The 19,486-nt window shown below is 34.2% G+C and overlaps 1 long non-coding RNA gene across 1 annotated transcript in view; it reads left to right on the top strand.

The window, feature by feature from the left end:
- Nucleotides 1–19,216, top strand: part of LOC123616079 (uncharacterized) — a 194,282-nt gene extending 175,066 nt beyond the window's left edge. Inside the window, exons 2-4 of the long non-coding RNA XR_012511046.1 lie at nt 14,745–14,840; nt 16,898–17,078; nt 18,421–19,216. This is a non-coding gene — a long non-coding RNA (uncharacterized LOC123616079). The remainder of the gene's footprint in view (nt 1–14,744; nt 14,841–16,897; nt 17,079–18,420) is intronic.
- Nucleotides 19,217–19,486: the final 270 nt, after the last annotated feature.

Below are 19,486 nucleotides of genomic sequence, written 5' to 3'. Positions count from 1 at the left end.
GGCACGTGAAAAGATGCTCAACATTGCTAATTATTATAGAAATGCAAATCAAAACCACAATGAGGTTATCACCTCACACCAGTCAGAATGGCCATCATCACAAAATCCATAAATAATAAATGCTGGAGAGGGTGTGGAGAAAGGAGAACCCTCCTACATTGTTGGTGGGAATATAAATTGGTGCAGCCACTATAGAAAACAGCATGGAGGTTCCTTAAAAAACTAAAAATAGAGTTACTATATGATCCAGTAATCCCACTCCTGGGTATATATCTAAAAATACAAAAACTCTACTTCAGAAAGATACATGCACCCCAATATTGAAAGGAGCACTATTTACAATAACCAAGACATGGAAACAACTCAAGTGTTCATCAGCAGGCAATTGGCTTACGATGGTTTGAAATATATATACAATGGAATATTACTCAGCCATAAAAAGAATGAAATAATGACAGTTGCAGCAATATGGATGGACCCTAGAGATTATCACAAGTGAAGCAAGTCAGAGGAAGACAGATATTATACAGTATCACTTGTATGTGGAATCTAAAAAATAGTATGAACTATAAAGCAGAAACTGACTCAGATATAGAAAACATAGTCAACAAAGGAGAAGACAGAGGGAGGGATAAATTAGAGGAGTATAGGATTAATGGATACACACTACCATATATAAAATAATAAGCAACAAGGATTTACTATGTAGCACACTGAACTATATTCAATATTTTGTAATAACCTATAATGGAAAAGAATAGAAAAAAGAATATATATATCTGACTCACTTTGCTGTACACCTGAAAATAACACAATATTGTAAATCAACTATACTTCAATTAGAAAAAAGAGAGAGATGCCTAAAGTTTCTTATGCCCAGTTTTCCACTTTTTACAATCTGTGAATACTCTGCATGCTGTCCTTGAAAGGGAAGTTTTAGTGATATCTTATATGGAAAGGACTGCGAAAAGGGAAAAAGTATATTGTCAGTCATCTGTCAGTTTTAACTAAATATGGAAATGAAAATTCTTTGAACGTGTATCATCTTATTGAATAAGACTGTAGTTGAAGCTGTAAGTGTAAAAGTGTACCAAGTTCAACCTAGCCATTTTAATGCTATCACTTACTAAAAATACTTGTTTAAAAATGAAAAATCCAAGATAAACAAATGTTATACACTCAAACTAGGAGGTACATTTATACTAATTATAGAAAACTTAAAATTGAATTGTAGTTAGGTATAAGAAAGTCTGTGTTTACTTGAATGGACTATTTGAAGGCTGGTCAGGGATTCAGTCTCATTCATATTTGTACACCAGGTGCCTTAACTGCTTCCAGATATATAGCAACACTGTTTGAAAGAACAACATTAAGAACAAATTCATTTATTTTATCATCAAAACCTGCTGTAATTCAGACATATATTCATGAGCAGTTTGCTCAGAAGTGTTGTCAGTTTAAATATAACAGAACAATGCCACTTAGTACACAATGAGTAAAGCCCATGTTTTTGACTTCATTAGCACAATGGTCTAAACAAATTAGCTAGAAAAAAAAAATTCCTCTTGACTATCTGTGAACTGTAATGAATTTGATGTCTTACTATCTACAGGAGAAGTTGGATAACTTGAACAAAGTAAAAATCCTAGTTTAAAGAATCACTGTCTCCAAAACTTCAAATTGTGTAACATTGAACATGAAGAGATTTTTACCAGTTGATCATACATACCTCAGTAAAGTGGTTTTAAAAAAATTATCGTGAAGTTTTGTGAAATAGTTCAAGTATTTGCACAACTAGTTGAATCATTTGCCTATCACACAAACTATACGTTCTATATCATTATTACAAGGGCAATGTTGGAACAAACTTCTGGACTATGATTGGTGCTGTAGCTGCAGAAAGCAGCAGTGATGGGAATGTTCAATAGAAAGCTTCTGAAGTAACTTTGAAGAAATGTTTTTGGAAATCTGAATTATGTAAGTATTGCTCCAGTGAGATTCTAACAGATGCAAAGCTTTAGTAAAGGTACTGAGAATAGATGATAGAGAGAGAGAGAGAGAGAGATGTATGACACATTGCTGTTAATGAATACACAGCATTTTATGTCCATGGCCACTAAACTGAATGATCAGGTATATGTGAACTCAAATATCCATACAAAACAAAAATTATCGTATAGTCTTAGAAATATCTAAATCAAAAGGTGAATCAATGCTATGTTGTCATTAATACTATTAGGGGAAGTATGCATTATAAAAGATATGTTGGTGAAATGATTAAAGATATGGACTCTAGAACATAAGCTATATATACCTTTAAAAGTATCCACTTTTACATTTATTTCTTAGTACTATTTAGAAAGCCATTTTAAATATTAATATAAGTAAAATGATGAAGAACTAAATATTTAATGAACACAATGACATTGAAATTTTCAGAGATTAAAATAACTGTTTTGAGGCTGAACAGTTTTGATATTTACCAAAAAACCCCCAAATTTAAAGCATCATTAATAGTAACTTCTCCAAGAAACCATTAGGAAAAAAGAAGAGGGTAACTTATTGGTGAATTTCATAATTGGTCCATCTCATGATTGGTCTCAAAACTACGTAAGTTAATTTATTTTGTCTATATTAGATACATCACCTTAAGCCCAAACAAAAATATGGCTTACTGAAGAGTCCTATGGCCTTTTTAGTGTAATAAAGACATAGAGTGGACAATTTTTAGAGTTATGATAGATAGCTGAAATTTACTAAATATATTGAAATATAATGTTTAAATACTAAACCTTAAGTTATTTAGAAATGTAGTTGCCCCCATTACTATCTTGCAGTATATTTTAGTACTAATTTTCCAAGCATATATGAGTGTGTGCACATTTTAATTGTCAATATGTATTTAAATACTCTTGTAGTAGTATACTATAAAATGAAGTTTACAAAATTAAATTTCTTAAGTGACTTTGAGGTCTGTACTATTAACAGAATATATTTTCTAGTCACAATAAAATAAAATTAGAAAGCCACTAACAATCTATCTTAAAATCCTATTAGTCTAGAAATAAAATAGTAACTTAAAGAGGAAGTCATAAAAGAAATCATAAGTAATAATTAAGTCAATGCATGTTAAAACTTGTGGGGCACAGCTAAAGCAGAATTTAGAAGACAGTTTGTAGCTTTCAATTTTATTGGAAAACAAAGTTTTAATTTATTTGGAAACAAATGAATTAGTACTCAGTAGAATGATAGAGTCAGTAACAAAATACGAATAATTATAATATAACCAGAAATCAATAACAATAAGGAAAAAGTGGAGGGGATTGGGACTTTAAAAAGATTAAGAAGTTAGGCAACATTTTTGTGAGAGTGATGAATAAAACTTAGAGAAGACAAAAATGAACAAAATACAGAATGAAAGAGGGTACACTGAAACCTTTATGAAACAGATTCTGGAAAAGTGTAAGCCATCATAATTGATTTGAGAAAATGTAACTTTCTTACAGAAAGGCAATCAGTTAGAAAACTTGATAATTTATTAGCTCAAAAAACATCTTAGATCTAGATAGAGGGCATGTACTTAAGAAGCAGTTAGAGGGGAGTAATTAAATATGCACAATAAAACATGGAGTGAGTGATCTGAAAGCCAGTGTTGAGTGAATCAAATTTAGAAACCAAAGGCACTCTGTAATTTAATAATCATTAAACGGAAAATCCAGAGATAATCTGCATATATATTTTACAAATATATTTACTTTTTCAGGAGTATCAATCAAATGTACTGTAGTAAGCCCATGTGTAAAAGAGCATGGGAAGAAGTAAAAAACAAAACAAAAGCATAAAATAAGAAAAAGGGTTAAACACAACAATTATAATGCTCTGTGCACTGAGGAATAGGAGTAGCTCAAATCTTGGAGCATGAGACTATAATATAAAATAAATGATATTTAAAATCAGATAAAAATACTGTTTCACTATATATAATCATGTGTTTGTCACCTAATCTTTACAAAAATACTATAAGGTAATTGTTTTCAGACATATGATTGCCTAGCAAATGTAAGCAAGATTTAACATGCCCAGAACTGGTATTTCATTTTAATAACGTAAATCATGTAATGCAAATATCTATAGAACTTTTGAGTTTCCTAACTTTCTTGATGAAGCTTCAGTTTTTATATTCAGCTATTCTGTGTTGTTGAGTATGTTTGGACAGTTTCACTTTTAAAACAGCTACCTCTACCTATTTTTGTTTCCACCATAATATTTGACAAAGAAAATTTTGTAGAAGGAAAGGAAGTATTTTCTCTTTGGGGGTAAACATTTTCTCAATAATGTTATTTTGGAAGCATGTTAACTTATATGAAAGATGGGTACTTTGAGGCTGCAGGCTAGGAGGAACTAATGACTCATGTGATTGGCACCATTAATAACTTCTGCTGTTTCCTCATTCAGACTACCATGGCTATACTTTGTACTGCGTGTTTTCTTTCCATTACAGTCCCCTATACAGAAGAAATCAGTTGAGTTCAAAAGCCCAGTATTAATCAGAACAATTTCCCTACAGAATTTGTTGGCTGGAGATTCAATATTACATTTTCAAATAGGGTTTCAAGTCTCATGTGAAAAATTCAAATAATAAGTCTAATTTCAAATTTTATAAACAGATAAATATAGAGAGATATATGTAGATGGTTTCAATATAAAGTATATTTTTTATAAAATAATCAAATATTTTAAAAAAGGTAAATGGTAGATCTACTTGATATAAATAGTGAATACTGATATAGTTAATTTTAATATACATAACTGGGTGAATATGCACAGAAAATTATATTATTTCTATTTTTAAAAACTTTTTGACGTAGTTCAAGCAATGTCACACTGCCTCCTTCCATAGATGGCAAACGTCAAGGCTAATATTTAAACATGTCTACATTAGTAGGGATAGTAATAAAATGCATATACTTATAAAAATGTATAAAAATGCAATATACTAAGTATATTAAATTACACTCATACATGTTAAAATGTATGTCTGTAAAAATACCTAAAACATAAATACAAGCATGATTTATGTACTTAGGTTAATCAAATCAGCAGTATAAACAAAAAAGTTAAAGATACAGTACTATATTCTAAATATTTTGTCAGGTGGCCATTCATAAAGGTCACATTCTTTCCAATATAGTAAAAGAAGCATCATTATATTTATAAAGAGCCATACTTTTTTAAAACTCACTATTAATTTTTATAAAATTTATATACCTTCTTTCTTTATAAAACCATTCCATAAATTCACTTTCCAATTCCACCTTGCTACTTAACTAAAACATATTAATATGCAACTATTGTTTTTTTATTTAGTTCCTACCTTTTTAAAATTAAGCCTACCTTTTTAGAACTTTTAAGTTTAAAACCGATTTGAAAGGGAGGTACAGAGGTTTCCCATATAACCTGTGCTGCTACACATGCATCGCCTTCCCGTTATCAACATCCCCCACCAAAGTGGCGCCTTTGATTAAGCCTACATAGACCCAACAGAACCACCCAAGCCCACAATTTACAATAGGGTTCACTCTTGGTGTTGACATTCTTTAGGTTTGAACAAATTTATAGTGATATGTATTCATCATTATGGTTAGCATTTCATGGCCCTAAAAATCCTGTTTGTTCTGCCTGTTCATGCCCTCTCCCCAAGAGCCTGCCTTTTAAAACATTTTATATTTTTTCAGAGCCCAGAATGTCCTAGATATTAACAATATAGCTATTAATTTATTAGTTAATAATTTTTGCCAGGCGATAGGCTTAGTGAATTACATGCAGCATCTCTTTTTTTCTTATATCTCTGTGAGGCTGGTTATTTTATTATTAATTATCATTAACCTCTCGATCACTTAAATTTTAAAAATGAAGAGACTGAACCACATGAAATTTTTTTAAAAATAGCAAGCACAAAACCAAATAATTTAAAGTGACTGAGGCAACATTTGGATTCATTATCTCTATTCCAATATTAAGCTCTTAGCCACTACACCTACTTCTATGCCAAGTCACATTAGAGACATTTATTTTGTCTAGATATTGGGGGAAAGCTCTGATATCATAGTAGTTTTCAAATTGTCCATCTCTAAATTTAGAAGACACAGGTTACTTGTAAATCAATAACTTTTCACCTGTCAGAAGTGCCCTATCTTCACAAAAGCCTGTCTTTTTAGTTTTTTATAAAATATTTCTCACCTACTCAAGCTAACAATTCATACATTTGCCAAATACTGTGGGGTTATATTTAAGTAAAGTAACTTTCAGAATCTTTCTATCCATTTGTTTTTCTAAATATGTTTTTAAAATATATTGAATGGACAGTGTTGGGAGAACAACCTACAGAATGGAGTTAATGGCCTTTCCATCCAGTTTTTTAAAAAATCAGAACATGGAAAATTTTCAGTAAATACAGTTTAGGCAGAAACACATCTCCTTTGCAAAGTTCTGTTACAAGCATTAAGAAAACTCTCAAACTTGATTTCAATATATCTTACGGGTTGTGATGAGGTTTGTAGATTCAAGGAATAGATTAGATATTTTGCTTCTTTTGTTATTGCGAAAAAAAAAAAGAAAAAGAAATGAAAAAAAGAATATTAGAGGAAAATGCAAAGAAACACCAATGTTGTAACAGTACAATTGTAAAGAATTAACATAAAAGCTAAACAAAGAAACAGGGCAATTGGGAAGGAGTTTAAATAGTATGACGTAAAAGAGAATACTTCTAATACATGTTATTTTGCATATTATGAAATGGCTTATTAAAGATAAGATGGAAATAACTTCTCTAAAATTACATAGAGATATGCTTGAAATATTTTTTATCAAGCAAAAAGGACACTTTTGAGAATGGAAAGGGGCACTCTTAAGAATTATACTGAGACTGGCCCTGGGTAAATCAGACCCTGTGATAAGGGAGCCTATATTTCCATGAACTGTTTTCATTCATAATCCATGCATCCTAAGGATAAGCCCTTTAAGAATTTCCAACATGGTTCCAACAGTTAGACCTCAAGTCCCTTATAAATCACAGAGCAGAACAACTACTCCGTACAACACCCTGTGTGGCACCGCAGGGCCAGAGGAGAACTAGCTTCCCACTTTATACACATCTGTTGTTGGGATGACTAAGAGGAAGCTTATAGGCATCTGCGCTGTATTACCACCTAAATAATCTGCACTTGAAAGATTACTAATACAGGTAAAAAAATTAATCAGTTTCAAGTCTCTGTGATAAATTACTAGCAAGGGGGCCTCGAATTTCAGAGTTAAAAGGCATCTTAAAGAAAGCCAACAATCTTAATTTATAATTAAGCAAACTGAAGTTTGAATGAGTTAAGTAATTCACCAAAATGAAACAAAAAATTGGTTAAGGAACTCTTACAACTCTACTAATTTTGACACGGCACATTCAGTGCTCTTTCTGCTATAGAATGCCCCCCACCCTCACCCCATGAAGTATAGCTGCTGCAAAGTCTTAGTTTGCTCTTGTCCTGTTTTGTCACAGTGAAGTATTAGATATCTAAGGATCTGAATAGTCCACTCTGCAATTTTACCAGTCCCCTCAATGCCTCTCACTGTCAATAAAGGGGCATCTGCTCACAGTAATCCAAAATAGTTTCCTTCTGTTTTTAAGATCCCTGTAAATAAAAGCAGTTCACTTTTAAAATTCTGCAAGAGTCTGAACAATATTAGTCTACTTCTAGAATGAATAATTCCTACAAAATCTAATGATGGAACATAGAGCACAACACAGCAGAATTAAAGGTTAAAGTTCAAATGCTGTAATTTCAAACTATTGATCAATGGTAATTTGGGGCACCTCTGGTGTATGGCAAACAAGAAAGTTAGGTAAAGTATGAATGATTAATATTAAAGTAACTCAATTTCTTAAATTTACATAGAGTTACTAAGCCAATATTTTCTCTTTTATTCCCCCATGGTTAGTCTATACTTCTAATCTACCCATTTGTTTGTTTCAAAAATGATACTGCCTCTAATTAGGGCAGAGCTAGAAGAAGATGCTTTAATTAGGACAAAGCTAGAAAAAGAACAATCTTTAAATGAACTATTTGTTAAAAAAATTAGGTCAAATTCCATCTTTCTAAAAGTATAGGTAACCATCAAATAATTCTATCTCATATTAATAAAACAGTATAGTAAAAACACCCTGTATCTGTTTATCACTACTCATTGCTCAAAAACAAGGGTAACACTATAAGCTAAAGTTAGCAAAGAATTTAAATATTAATAATCTTTGAATATATTTAGTCTTTTACATTAAAAGAGCAATATTTATAAAATGCTTATGTATATATATGTATTGTATATAGCTGAATATAAACTAAAATGATTAACATTAGAAAAGCAATTTGGATTATTTAAAGATGATTTACTGTAAGCTAGAAAAATTGTCAGTTATATTCTGGTTGGATGTATTTTCATGGTAGTTCAGCAGTGTTAGATATTGTATATTTTATTTCTAACTGTAGTGACAAAAAATATTTAGTATTCAAACCCACATAGAACTTAAGGGAATACAAATCTGTTAACAAGTGAATGCATTTACTTTAAAGTTGAAAACAAAAGCAGAAAGCCTTTTTATTTTACCTAACCTGGCGAAATGTTCTGTTTACTAAATCCAAAGTAACAGACAGGTTTAATCTAAGTATGAGGGAGTCACCAAGCTGCTGTTTCTATTTTAAATCCACAGCGGAGGCTTCAGTGAAGTTTTTAGTGCTCTAATTCTTCCTACATTTGCTCCCTTTTTTGTTATTGCTGTTACTCGGGCACATACCTGCAGGAGAGTTACGGGCAAGAGCAGGGAAGCAGACATGCACTTCCCAAATGTACGTATGTATTTTTATTTTTTTACATCCATCTAAATTTTATTGAATTTTGTTCTGGCAAACAGGCAAATCAGCTTGATCCTGTCAAACTTTAGTTTCAGGTGCTGTTAGGTAGGACCCATACTATTATTTAGTTAAGGGCTAGAAACATCCTACTTCTAAAACATCTTTCTCAGGTTACAGTGGAAACCTAGACGTTCAGTTAAGTCTCTTCCCTGTCCCCCATTAGCTTTTCTCTGTCTGGCCTCACAGCATCTGTCTCAGTGCACACACAGCTTAGTCTTCAGGCAAAACCTCAAGGAGGACCCTATGTGATGCTCCAGATCTGCTTATCTGGGCAAAGCCTTAATCACTGGTGTCCTGTCCTGCAAACTACAGCTGATTCAGGAACCCCTGCCTCTATACCTCTGAACCTTGTATCTTCTGGTTAGGTCTGCTCTGTTTAGGCTCCAATTCCCTGCATCACATTTTGGGTAGTGTCCCCCGCAGCAAGCAGACTGGATGTGGAGGTCACCTCTTATGTTCCTTTCAAGCATCGCAGCCCCATGCTGCCCAGTGCCTGGCAAACAGGCCCTTCATGTGTGCTTCCTACCTTTGCTTCTTAGTTGTGTAAGGCGGAAGGATCCATCTAAATCCCACTACAGTGTCAGGTTTGATTCGAAGTTCCTGTCTATTTTTAATGCCTCTTTGCTTGCTTTGATCCCCCTCAATTTGACTCTTTACCAATACTTTGAAAAATATGCATTTCTTCCTATTACTGGTCAAAATCTTAGATTTTTATCACCATGATTTTCCCAAACTTAAAAAATGGATTATTCCTGATTATTTCCATTTCAGATAATATATTTAACAAAATTTATCTTCTTTTTCTCTTTACCAACGATTTTGTTTTAGAAACAAAACTATTATTAACAATATCATTTTATACTAACGGAATTGCTTTCATGGAATATTTTTAGCATTTGCATTGTTTCAAATTTTTAATGAAATTTAGATATTATTTTCTTAGTTTTATCTCAGTAACCAATATCATTTCTTTATACCATATATTCTCATTGCTGAATTCTCTACCAGATGAGATTAAAATAAGGGAAGTCCTGGCCTTACACAGGGATTTTATAAATAGAAGCTGTTGTTACTGCTGTCATCACCATTGTCATCATCATTAGATGACACTACAATCACCAGCAACATCAAAATTTCTCAAGCTGCAAATTGCCTTTGAATTCATTTACCAGTGACAAAGATGACAGATCTAACAACAGATCTCTTTTGGAATAAGCTGAATTTGTAATTTGCTCACGTTCTCTCTCTCATGTCAAACATTTTGACAATTAGTTGACTACAACAACAATAATAATAATAGAGAAACAAGTTCTATGGTATATTTTTAATAAATTCTAAGTGCTAAAAATTTGAGGTTATTTGATTTGTGGACTACTTTTGAAAATTTAGGAAAAATCAAATGTCACTATGGAGTCACTAATTCAGCTGCAGAGAATTCACAGCATCTACAAATCACTGTGATAAACTGAACACACACACACACACACACACACCTTCTTTTCAAGAGAACTGCCACCTCAAATAAGCCATCATACATCTTTATGGTGACTTTGACTGTAACACCGTGGACTTTGAATGTCAGTTATCACTGTTTTTCCTGACCCAGTTCTCTCACAGAGTATTGCAGTTGAGTGAGGAAGTGATTTGTAGCTGAATTTCAGTCTGGTTTTATGTTAAGTACCTCCTTTAATGGGAACAGTGAGGAGGCTCAGGAATCCTAGAGTTGGAATGCCAGGCCCTAACTTTCCCCAGTACTCATTCCATGTGTAAACAAGAAGAGAGAGTAAGTGATATGTTCTAGATTTGTTATCAATGCTCTGAGGAAGACTAAGACCAAAAAAAGTATGTTGATAAGCATCGGTCTTTTCATTGTTATTCTATACATATTTTATTTTCTGTCAAAGGTGATTTACTAAGCGCTCCTGACATACATGTAAACTTCCTGAGGATACATTTGTGTCTCTAATGACAAAACTGCATCTCTTATATAAAATAAGTATGGAAATTCCATGAAAACGGTAGAAAATTGAAACTGTTTAGAAGTCCAAGTCAGTGGTAGAATATATGTGCAGATTTAGAGTTATGAATGTATTTGCATTTTTAAGAGAGTTTAAATCAATTTGCTTTATACATACCTGTCACAGTTTGGGCTTAAGGTTTCTAATATATGGTGTGAGAAGTGGAGCCATGTAGCCCTTGTAATGCAGGTTGTTGTTCCCATCTTAGTGATGATATAATGAATCATGTTCATAATAAATCATCATAATAGCTTTCTCTGGTGGAATTCAGGTTCACACTTTCCTTTAGCATTTGATTCTATAATCAGGCTAGATTCATGTGCAGAGAAGACACTTATGAGTCTGGGGTTGCAGTTCTCTGCACAACCTGACGATAGAACATAAACAAATATGGACACTAAGGACAAGTAAGGTTTTGAATGTGAAAAGTTATTCCCCAAACCTTTCACAAAACTGGAAAACTAAAATTTACATATACAATTCCCATGCCTCCACATTCTCATGTGGAAAATTACAGAACTGACTGTGAGTATCTTCAAATTTTCCTCCAGCTCAAACATTCTATAATTTTATGAAAAATTTAATTATATGAAATTGAAATCCTTTCTGAGGCTTAGCTTTTTCTAGTAAGTTTTATTTCCTAGTATATATTACTAACAGCTGAAATCTCTTTTCCAAAAGACATTAAGTATCACGATGAATGCCTGTCATTCTGGAATTTTTGAAATCCAGATGCCATATTTCAGCTACATTATGTGAAAAAATCTCACCTAACATATCTAAGATATGATCCCTTACATATGGAAGAAACACAGAATTTACTTGCCCATGTGCAGGGAGTTAAATTTTAATAGTCAACAGCTCTTTTTAAGACATCATCTATTACCATGATACTGATGTTATTAGCAGTAAAATTACATTCCATGAGTTTAATAATAAAAGTAATTGGCTCTTGACTTTAGGAATTTTGTAACCTGAGATAAAATTAGTTTTTACACAGTTTTTTTTTTTCCCCCCAAAAACTGCTGTAAAAGAGGACACACTCTTTCCAGGCATAAAATTTTAAATCAATTATCAGTTATCATTTCCCTATTTATTTATATATAAATGAACTTTACCTTAATCATGATGGCAAAATTAATTGGTTCCTACAAAACCTAAAAATTGTGACTTGTAAAAATTTGGGAATAAAAACAGATGTGGTAAGGCAGGGAAATATGGTAAGAAAGGTGAACCACTAGGCGGTAAGTATCAATCGTTCTTAGCAAAACCATTGACTTTCCTTTCTGCTTTACCAGACAAATTAAAGGAATAAAAGGGCTGGGTTGTCACACAAGAGCTTCTATAGAAAATGGAGAAAATCTTCTATGTTGCAAGTAGAGGTAACTGTGGTTCGTTATGGTTCTCAGGTAGCTAACCAGAAGAGTTGCCACATTTTCAACTACTGAGAAAAGAAGAAAATAACGTAAAAACAAAACCCTCTTTCTTGTCTCTTTTGTCTCCTGGAAGCAGGCTCCCCTATCTATTCATAAACCAATGACTTCCCTGGGCCTAAACCACACAGTAGATTTGACAGTAGACCTAGACCACATTACAAGTTACACTAATTTGAATCCAACGATTTAATACTGTCCAAGAGAAAAGGGCTTAACATCTAGAAGAAATCTGAAGCAAGGACTTACTTGGAATCTCCAGGTAGAGAGTGGATAAGAAGAAAACAAACTTCACTGTTTGTAAAGCGAGAAGCCCCTAAGGAGTACAGTGGGAGTAATTCTGTCTGTGATAGTTTACAATCATCCAGAAGCCTAAGGTTTCACAATAAAAGATGACTCCCTCGCCTTCATTGATGAATGGCTATAATTTTCCATTGGACATCCTGAATCGGCTGCCCTGCCAGAACAGGGGAAAAAGCTCTCTAACTCTGAATTGAAGGCATAACTCTAAAATACAAGGCTTTACTGTACAACAATAACATCTTCCAGGAACCCTTGATATATGAGTTGTAGAGAAAAATAACAGGATAGGTATTTACATAGCACAGGCATGTAGATAAATTTATGTACTTCATTATAAATGACAAAATGATAATGAGATAAAATATTCTGAAACACAATGGTAAGAAATTTAGTTAAAAAAAAAAGAACTTCAATCAAAGCCATCAAGTGAAACATGATGACAATCAAAGTGTCTTGAGTACCTAGTGTTTTCTCAATCTTGGAATAAAAAATACAGTGGCGGGGGCATTCTCCCATATACTCAGACACAGACAGAAATCTCACATTCTATTTTAAGAATATACACATAACAGTAGATAAACTATCTGAAAATGGTTAAGTATGAGCATACTTTTCATGATAGGATAAATGATCTCTCATATCTGGCACTTATAAGTAGTCTTTTTGGTTATTTTTGCCTCTTCTCTATGGCATGATGACCCTGGAAGTAGTTACTCCTTTCTGTTTTAAGGTACCTCAAGTTGGTTTTATCCATTACCTTTTCTTTTGAGGGGTCAACCATTATAGTATGAACATTAGTAACTTCAGTGCATTTAAGATAAGTATCTTAAATCTTAAGTATTAAGATACTAATTTTTTCTAAAATTTGAAAGTTATAAATTTGGTCTAATGACTGTAGTTACCTTGCAGTTTGGAATCACTACCACACTGTAGTGCATCAATATTGGCAGCCACTGAACATTCACTGTAGTGTCATGTGTACTCAGTGAGCAAGAAGGAGAAATAGTCAATCAATTTAAAAATACAGGTTTCCAAGACAGTGCTAATACTGAATAGATGATAATGAATTGAAATGAATAAGCAATAAAAATGTCTGAGTTTCTCTAGATAAATTGCTTACTTAATAGTGTTGTTATATAGAAGGTTATCAAGGCTTCTTTCTATGTTTCTGCCCAGTGAAATCTTTCAAATTAGATTCCAATAAAAAGTGCCTTCCCCCACCCCCCAAAAAAGATTATTATGATAGTGGATAAAACATATGGCTCTCTAATAAAAGAGACAGGCATTTAAGCACACGTGGACAGAGTTTATATGGGATACACAGTTTCAACTAGTGGCAGCTCCTGTATTTATATAGAGAAACAAGCTGGTCATAGGTGACCAGGGGTATTCGTTGGAATCACAGGGGTGTCTGCTTAGGTTGTGTGCTTACGTGGAGTAGCCAAGATACCTTCTGATGTCCACTTACCACAGCACCACACAAAGAAGACACACAATTAATTCCTGAAATAACTAATAAAAGAGGTAATCAAAAATTTAAGGTTTTGGAGGAAGCAGCACTACTTAACCGTGTACCAGCAGTGTAGCACTTAAATTCAACTCTGAACAAAGGCACTCAGAGACATTAAGAATGTGAAATCTGGTAAGTAGGAGGCACAAAAGTACAAAATCTTAGAAGAGAGGATCCCAATAAACACAGACAAATCGTATCAATCATTTTTAGTTCAGTGTCTCCATTATTGTGTTAAGAAACTGTATCTTGGTCACGTGTTAGGTGATTTACTTCACCAGTCATTAATTATAAGGAAATTAAGGTTTTATAACAAAATCCCAAGTTTTAGTATTAAAAACAGATGCATGGATCTTTAAAGTAAATTTAAACTAGTTAAATAGTTTCCATTAATAAAATTCATTTATTATACCAGAAAACTTTCTTTTTCCATAAAACTCTCACTTAAAAATACCTGGTCTAACTGGAGCTAGAATGACCTGATCTGAGCAAACCATCTATTTCATCCCGGTTCCTATCACAGGATGCATCCTGCATGGAATGCAAAACAGAAACAGCCAATTCTTCAGTGGTCCAGCTTAATGAGACGCCATTTCAAGACCTGTCACATCACAAGTCTGTAAGTGACGCTGTTTCACGTGTCAGTGCCTTGAATTTGCTGTTCCTTCGCTTGGAATGTTCTCTGTCCTTGTCCATGTCTACAGCTCCATTCATCCTCAAAAATGCTATTAAAACTCTGATTGTTTCTTTTTTTATTTTTGCTCCTTTGCTCTCCTATCATATATAAGTGACTTGCACTTAGCCTGTATACTTCTGTTCTTTAAAGGCCCTATATATTATTTCAAATTTCAAGCATCAGTATATGTTGAATATGTAACATATGCAATATATAGCATTATATTAAATGTACACTGTATGTTATGTATTATATATTGTATGTTACCTATTTTACACAGAAAAATCATAACATACATTATATATTTAAATATGAATTTGTAATAGAATTTTTATGCAAATCTAAACTAATCTATCTCAAATTTTTGAGTAACATTTCCTTTCCTAATAGCAAGATTCCATCATTTTTGACTTTGCTTTTCCAGATCCAAATAAGCACTCGTTAAATCTACATTGATTATATAGAACTCCTCCCTGAATTTAGATACAGTCATAAATAAACGTCCAGGCAGAAAGTGAACACCAGAAACAAAACTTCAAAGTGGAAGACAATAAACTCAGTGGATTTTTTGTTTAGATGAAAAATCTGAGGTCAAAATAGAATTTAAAGTACTAAATGTGTAGGGAAAAAAAAAAAAGAATCCATCTGGTATCTTCTATATTAAAACTAGTATCAGTCCTGGTCAGATATTTGGGAACAAATTTAACATGAATAAGAGCAGAAGCAACAACACAGAAACTGCCAAAATTACATTATTCACTTACTATACATGGAAGCCCCTGAGAGCTCTGTGTTAAATAACTCAAACAATAAAATGGTTCTGGATACCCAAACTATGTGTTCAAAGCAAGAACAGAGAAATTTCAAAGGCATCTTTTAATAAAGAATGAGAAGTAAGGCCTATAGCTCTCATTGAAGGAAGGCTAGTTTGTTCTCTGAAGTTCTGCTAAAATACCAGATACATCACACAGTAGGACGTACGGAAGCTACTGAAAACCTCAGATTCACACCAGTGAAGCTCTAGCACTGAAACTCCTGGGACTGACAGACAATCAGGCACTGCAAGCCACGTGCTTGGAGAGTAAGAACATTTGTCTTTCCTTATTATACTAAAAACTACCCCAGAGAAGAACAGGGCCTCCTGAGACACAGAATATGAAAGTAAATAAAAACGCACCTTCCATAATCAAGTGGAAACAGTATGCATCTAGAACCAGAGAATATTTGGAGATTGCACTTCTTTCTGTTGCCTTGGATTCATATAGCTACTATTTGCAGTAAATTTTTACAAAATGAGTAGCTTTATTTTAATGGAGAAACTGTATTACTTCTTAAAAATGTAATACAATGCTTGGGGCTTAGTCTTTACAGCTAGCATACAGTAAAAATAAAATGTTCCTGCAAAATAAGTTGTAAGGCATTATGCAAATTTAGAAAATTCAGAGCTGTTACATCTAAACTATATGTGAAGACTGATGAGCTGATGGGGGATTCTGGAAGGAATGCATAAATCTAAATTCTCCCTCTTGCCTTACCCTGCTGGAGGCACAAAGACTATAAGAAGCCTCCCATGGAAACTGAAGAAATCCATGATAGTGCTGTGATATTGATGCGGGGGCGATTGTGTATAAGGGGTGGAGAGGCCAGGGGGAGAAACAAATCATTCTTAACATGGATAAAGACTTCAGATGGAGCCAGGTGGGCTTACCACTGATCCCACTGTTAGGAGTAGGGTTTGGAGGAGTCGTTCAGATGGTTTTCGTCAATGCCCGTAACGGGCTGGGATGCCACCGCTAGACTGTCTGTGTAGTCCCTGTACAGTGCCACAGCGCTGGTGGGACTGCATGTGACTGTATTTTGTGCTGAGAAGCCTTCCTATCTTCTTTTTTCGGAATATAGGCGTGCTGTCCTCTGTAAACCTCAAAACCAGAGGCCAGAGCTTCCGAAGCTGAATTCCATAAAACTTAAGAACAAAGACAGCTTATCCTCTTTCACTGCAGACCAGTCCACAACTACCTAGGAGATCTCGACAGGCAGACCGGAGGCCTGAGTGATCCCGCACCGGATGTAAGCAGGCAAGAAAAGGATCACAAGCATCTATGAGGGAAGACTGAGAAGCACAGGCGAGCCCGTCAGCGCTGCTGTGGTCGGAGGACACCGACGCTACGGCCGGGTGTGAAGGTCTGGACTTCTCTTCACCATTTACTCACTCACGGGCTTGGGAAGATGACTTAATGCCTCAGTATCTCAGTGTTTTCATCTATAAAATATGAATTGCTGTATCCACCTGATAGAGTACTTTTTGAGAATTAAATGGATAGATTTTTATATAAAGCCTGTAGAAAACTTTGTACACACGAAGTATTATATGCGTTAGCTACTGGGCTAGCCTAGCAAAATACCTGAGTTAGAGCCAGTCGCGATTTATCCAGAGTTCTGAGAATGTCTCAGTGAGGCTACTGGAAAGTCTCCAAGCAAAGTTACCCAATAAAGGGCTCTGGAATCCCTTAGGACGGGGTCAAGGTTAAGGCCACTCTGAGGCTGGCTTTTAGGAGTGCCATTATGTAATGCTGACATTCCTGAAATGCCAGCCTCAGAGTGACTCACCTGCAGGACCCCTGAAGTGCAAATTCTGAGAAGAAATCATCTGATTGCCAGAAGTGGCTGTGATGTACAACCCCAGATCTGATGTGCATTCCTGGATCAGTCAGCTATGCTTGGGACAGAGAGAGAGGGATGGTAATGAGAAGATTATGCTGTGTTATCAGCTGTGGACATGACTGTCACACATCCATGCATGGTAGGCACTAAAAAAAGAAAGAAGGGAGAATCTCATTTCTCATTATTGCTGTTTACATTTTTTAGTGGGTCTTAGAGAAAAGTAAGCTAACATGAAATAAAGAATTATTTCTGACATTGTCTTGGAGACGTGAGTTGCTGAGGCTCTGCTCTTATGAATGGAAATTTTCAGGCGGAAGCATAGAAGCAGAAGCATCTTAAGCGGAGGGGTTGCTGACTGAGTTCGTGATTAATACCTTACATGTCTTCCCCAGTGATAAGCTGAACTCTGTAAATTTCCTGAGAAACGTACAAAGAAGCCAGCAGAAGCCAGGCCACACTCCTGGTCAGAAATGGATCTCTAACTCCACAGCTGCTGCCCCCTGTATCCTTCTCAAGGAGCGTATCTGAGTCAGCCTTCTTCCAGTGCAGACAGACACGTAGGGATCAGTCAACAGCTGGGTCATTTACTTTGTTTCCTTTGTTCAGTGACCCAATACATACACTTCTTTCACCTTAATTGTTTTAAAATCCAGCATTTTAGGGTTCCCATTCTAGTTAAGGCACATGAATATGTTGAAGACAGTTAAGGTAGGGCAAATTTTAATTCTTCTACCTGGTTCAGAAGTCAGATGGTCAACAGAAAACAGTTTCTAGCAAAACTAGGCAATGGATAAAGTTTGATTTTATTACACTTTTTAAAAGCCTTAATCTTTCCTTCCTATCTATCTCCTCTCTCCTCCAGGGAGCCCATCAACTCATTTTATCCACAGTGAAAATTTTCCCTGTACTGTTCTCAGAGGGGATTACCTAAAAATTGCACAATTGTCACATCAAATGATCCAATTCCCTGAGGGTCCACGTTTCAGCTGCCTGCCCCGGGAAATCATCACACGAACCATGCTGAGACCATGGCTGACACCAGCGAACGTTACACAGGGCTGGTTTGTGAAAGCTATGCCGGTGAATGTGTAGAGTCAGTGCTGTAACCAGTAAGTAGAACATGATTATCATTAGCAAACAAAACAAGAAAAAAAAGACGTGTAATATTTTATTTCTAAGGAAAGGGAGGGAAACCCCCATCTGTACTATTAATGTTTGGTGCCATTTTTGTTTTGAACTTCTTTGTTGTTGAGACTATGCTTCCATTTAATCCCCTTCAGTTTGTCTTTCAAATGTATTGTTCTGTATATAATAAATAGTTTGGGATATTTTTCCAATAAAAAGTGACTGAGATAATTTTCACACTACAGACTCTGGAATAAAGTGTATCTTAAAGCTTTTTTTTTTTTTTTTCCTATTAATCATGTATTTTCCTTCAATATCACATTTCAAGCCTTCTTAACATGGCAGAGAACATAGTGCCTATAAAATTTTGTGTCATTAATTGTAATTCTAATGTAATTTTTATTGAGAAATAATCACACAGAAAGTGCATATTTATGTAGACATTGTCCAAAAATATTTATGAAATGAACAACTAGGTGACTGCAGTCACATCACTCCTACTGTCTCTGGAGTTAATCATCATCTTGACTTTTGTGAAGATCTTTCTCTTGATTTTTAAAAGCTTTTCTAATTAATCAAAAAATAGTTTATCTTTTGCCTATTTTAAATTTTATATAAATAATACCAGATTATGTTTTCTTTTGTGAGTTGCTTTTTGTTTAATATTGTTGTGAAATTTATCTAGTGTGTGTAGTTATATTTAATTTTATTTGTGTGTAAGTATCCTATTATAGGAATATACTACAATTTATGTATCCACTTGCATTATCCCAGTTAACAACACCTCGAGGTCAACAAAAAGA

Source organism: Camelus bactrianus, chromosome 12 (genome assembly GCF_048773025.1).
Source record: "Camelus bactrianus isolate YW-2024 breed Bactrian camel chromosome 12, ASM4877302v1, whole genome shotgun sequence".
NCBI classification, from domain to species: Eukaryota; Metazoa; Chordata; class Mammalia; order Artiodactyla; family Camelidae; genus Camelus; species Camelus bactrianus.
The sequence above is the reverse complement of the archived record's forward strand: the minus strand, read 5'-3'. Positions and strand labels throughout refer to the sequence as shown.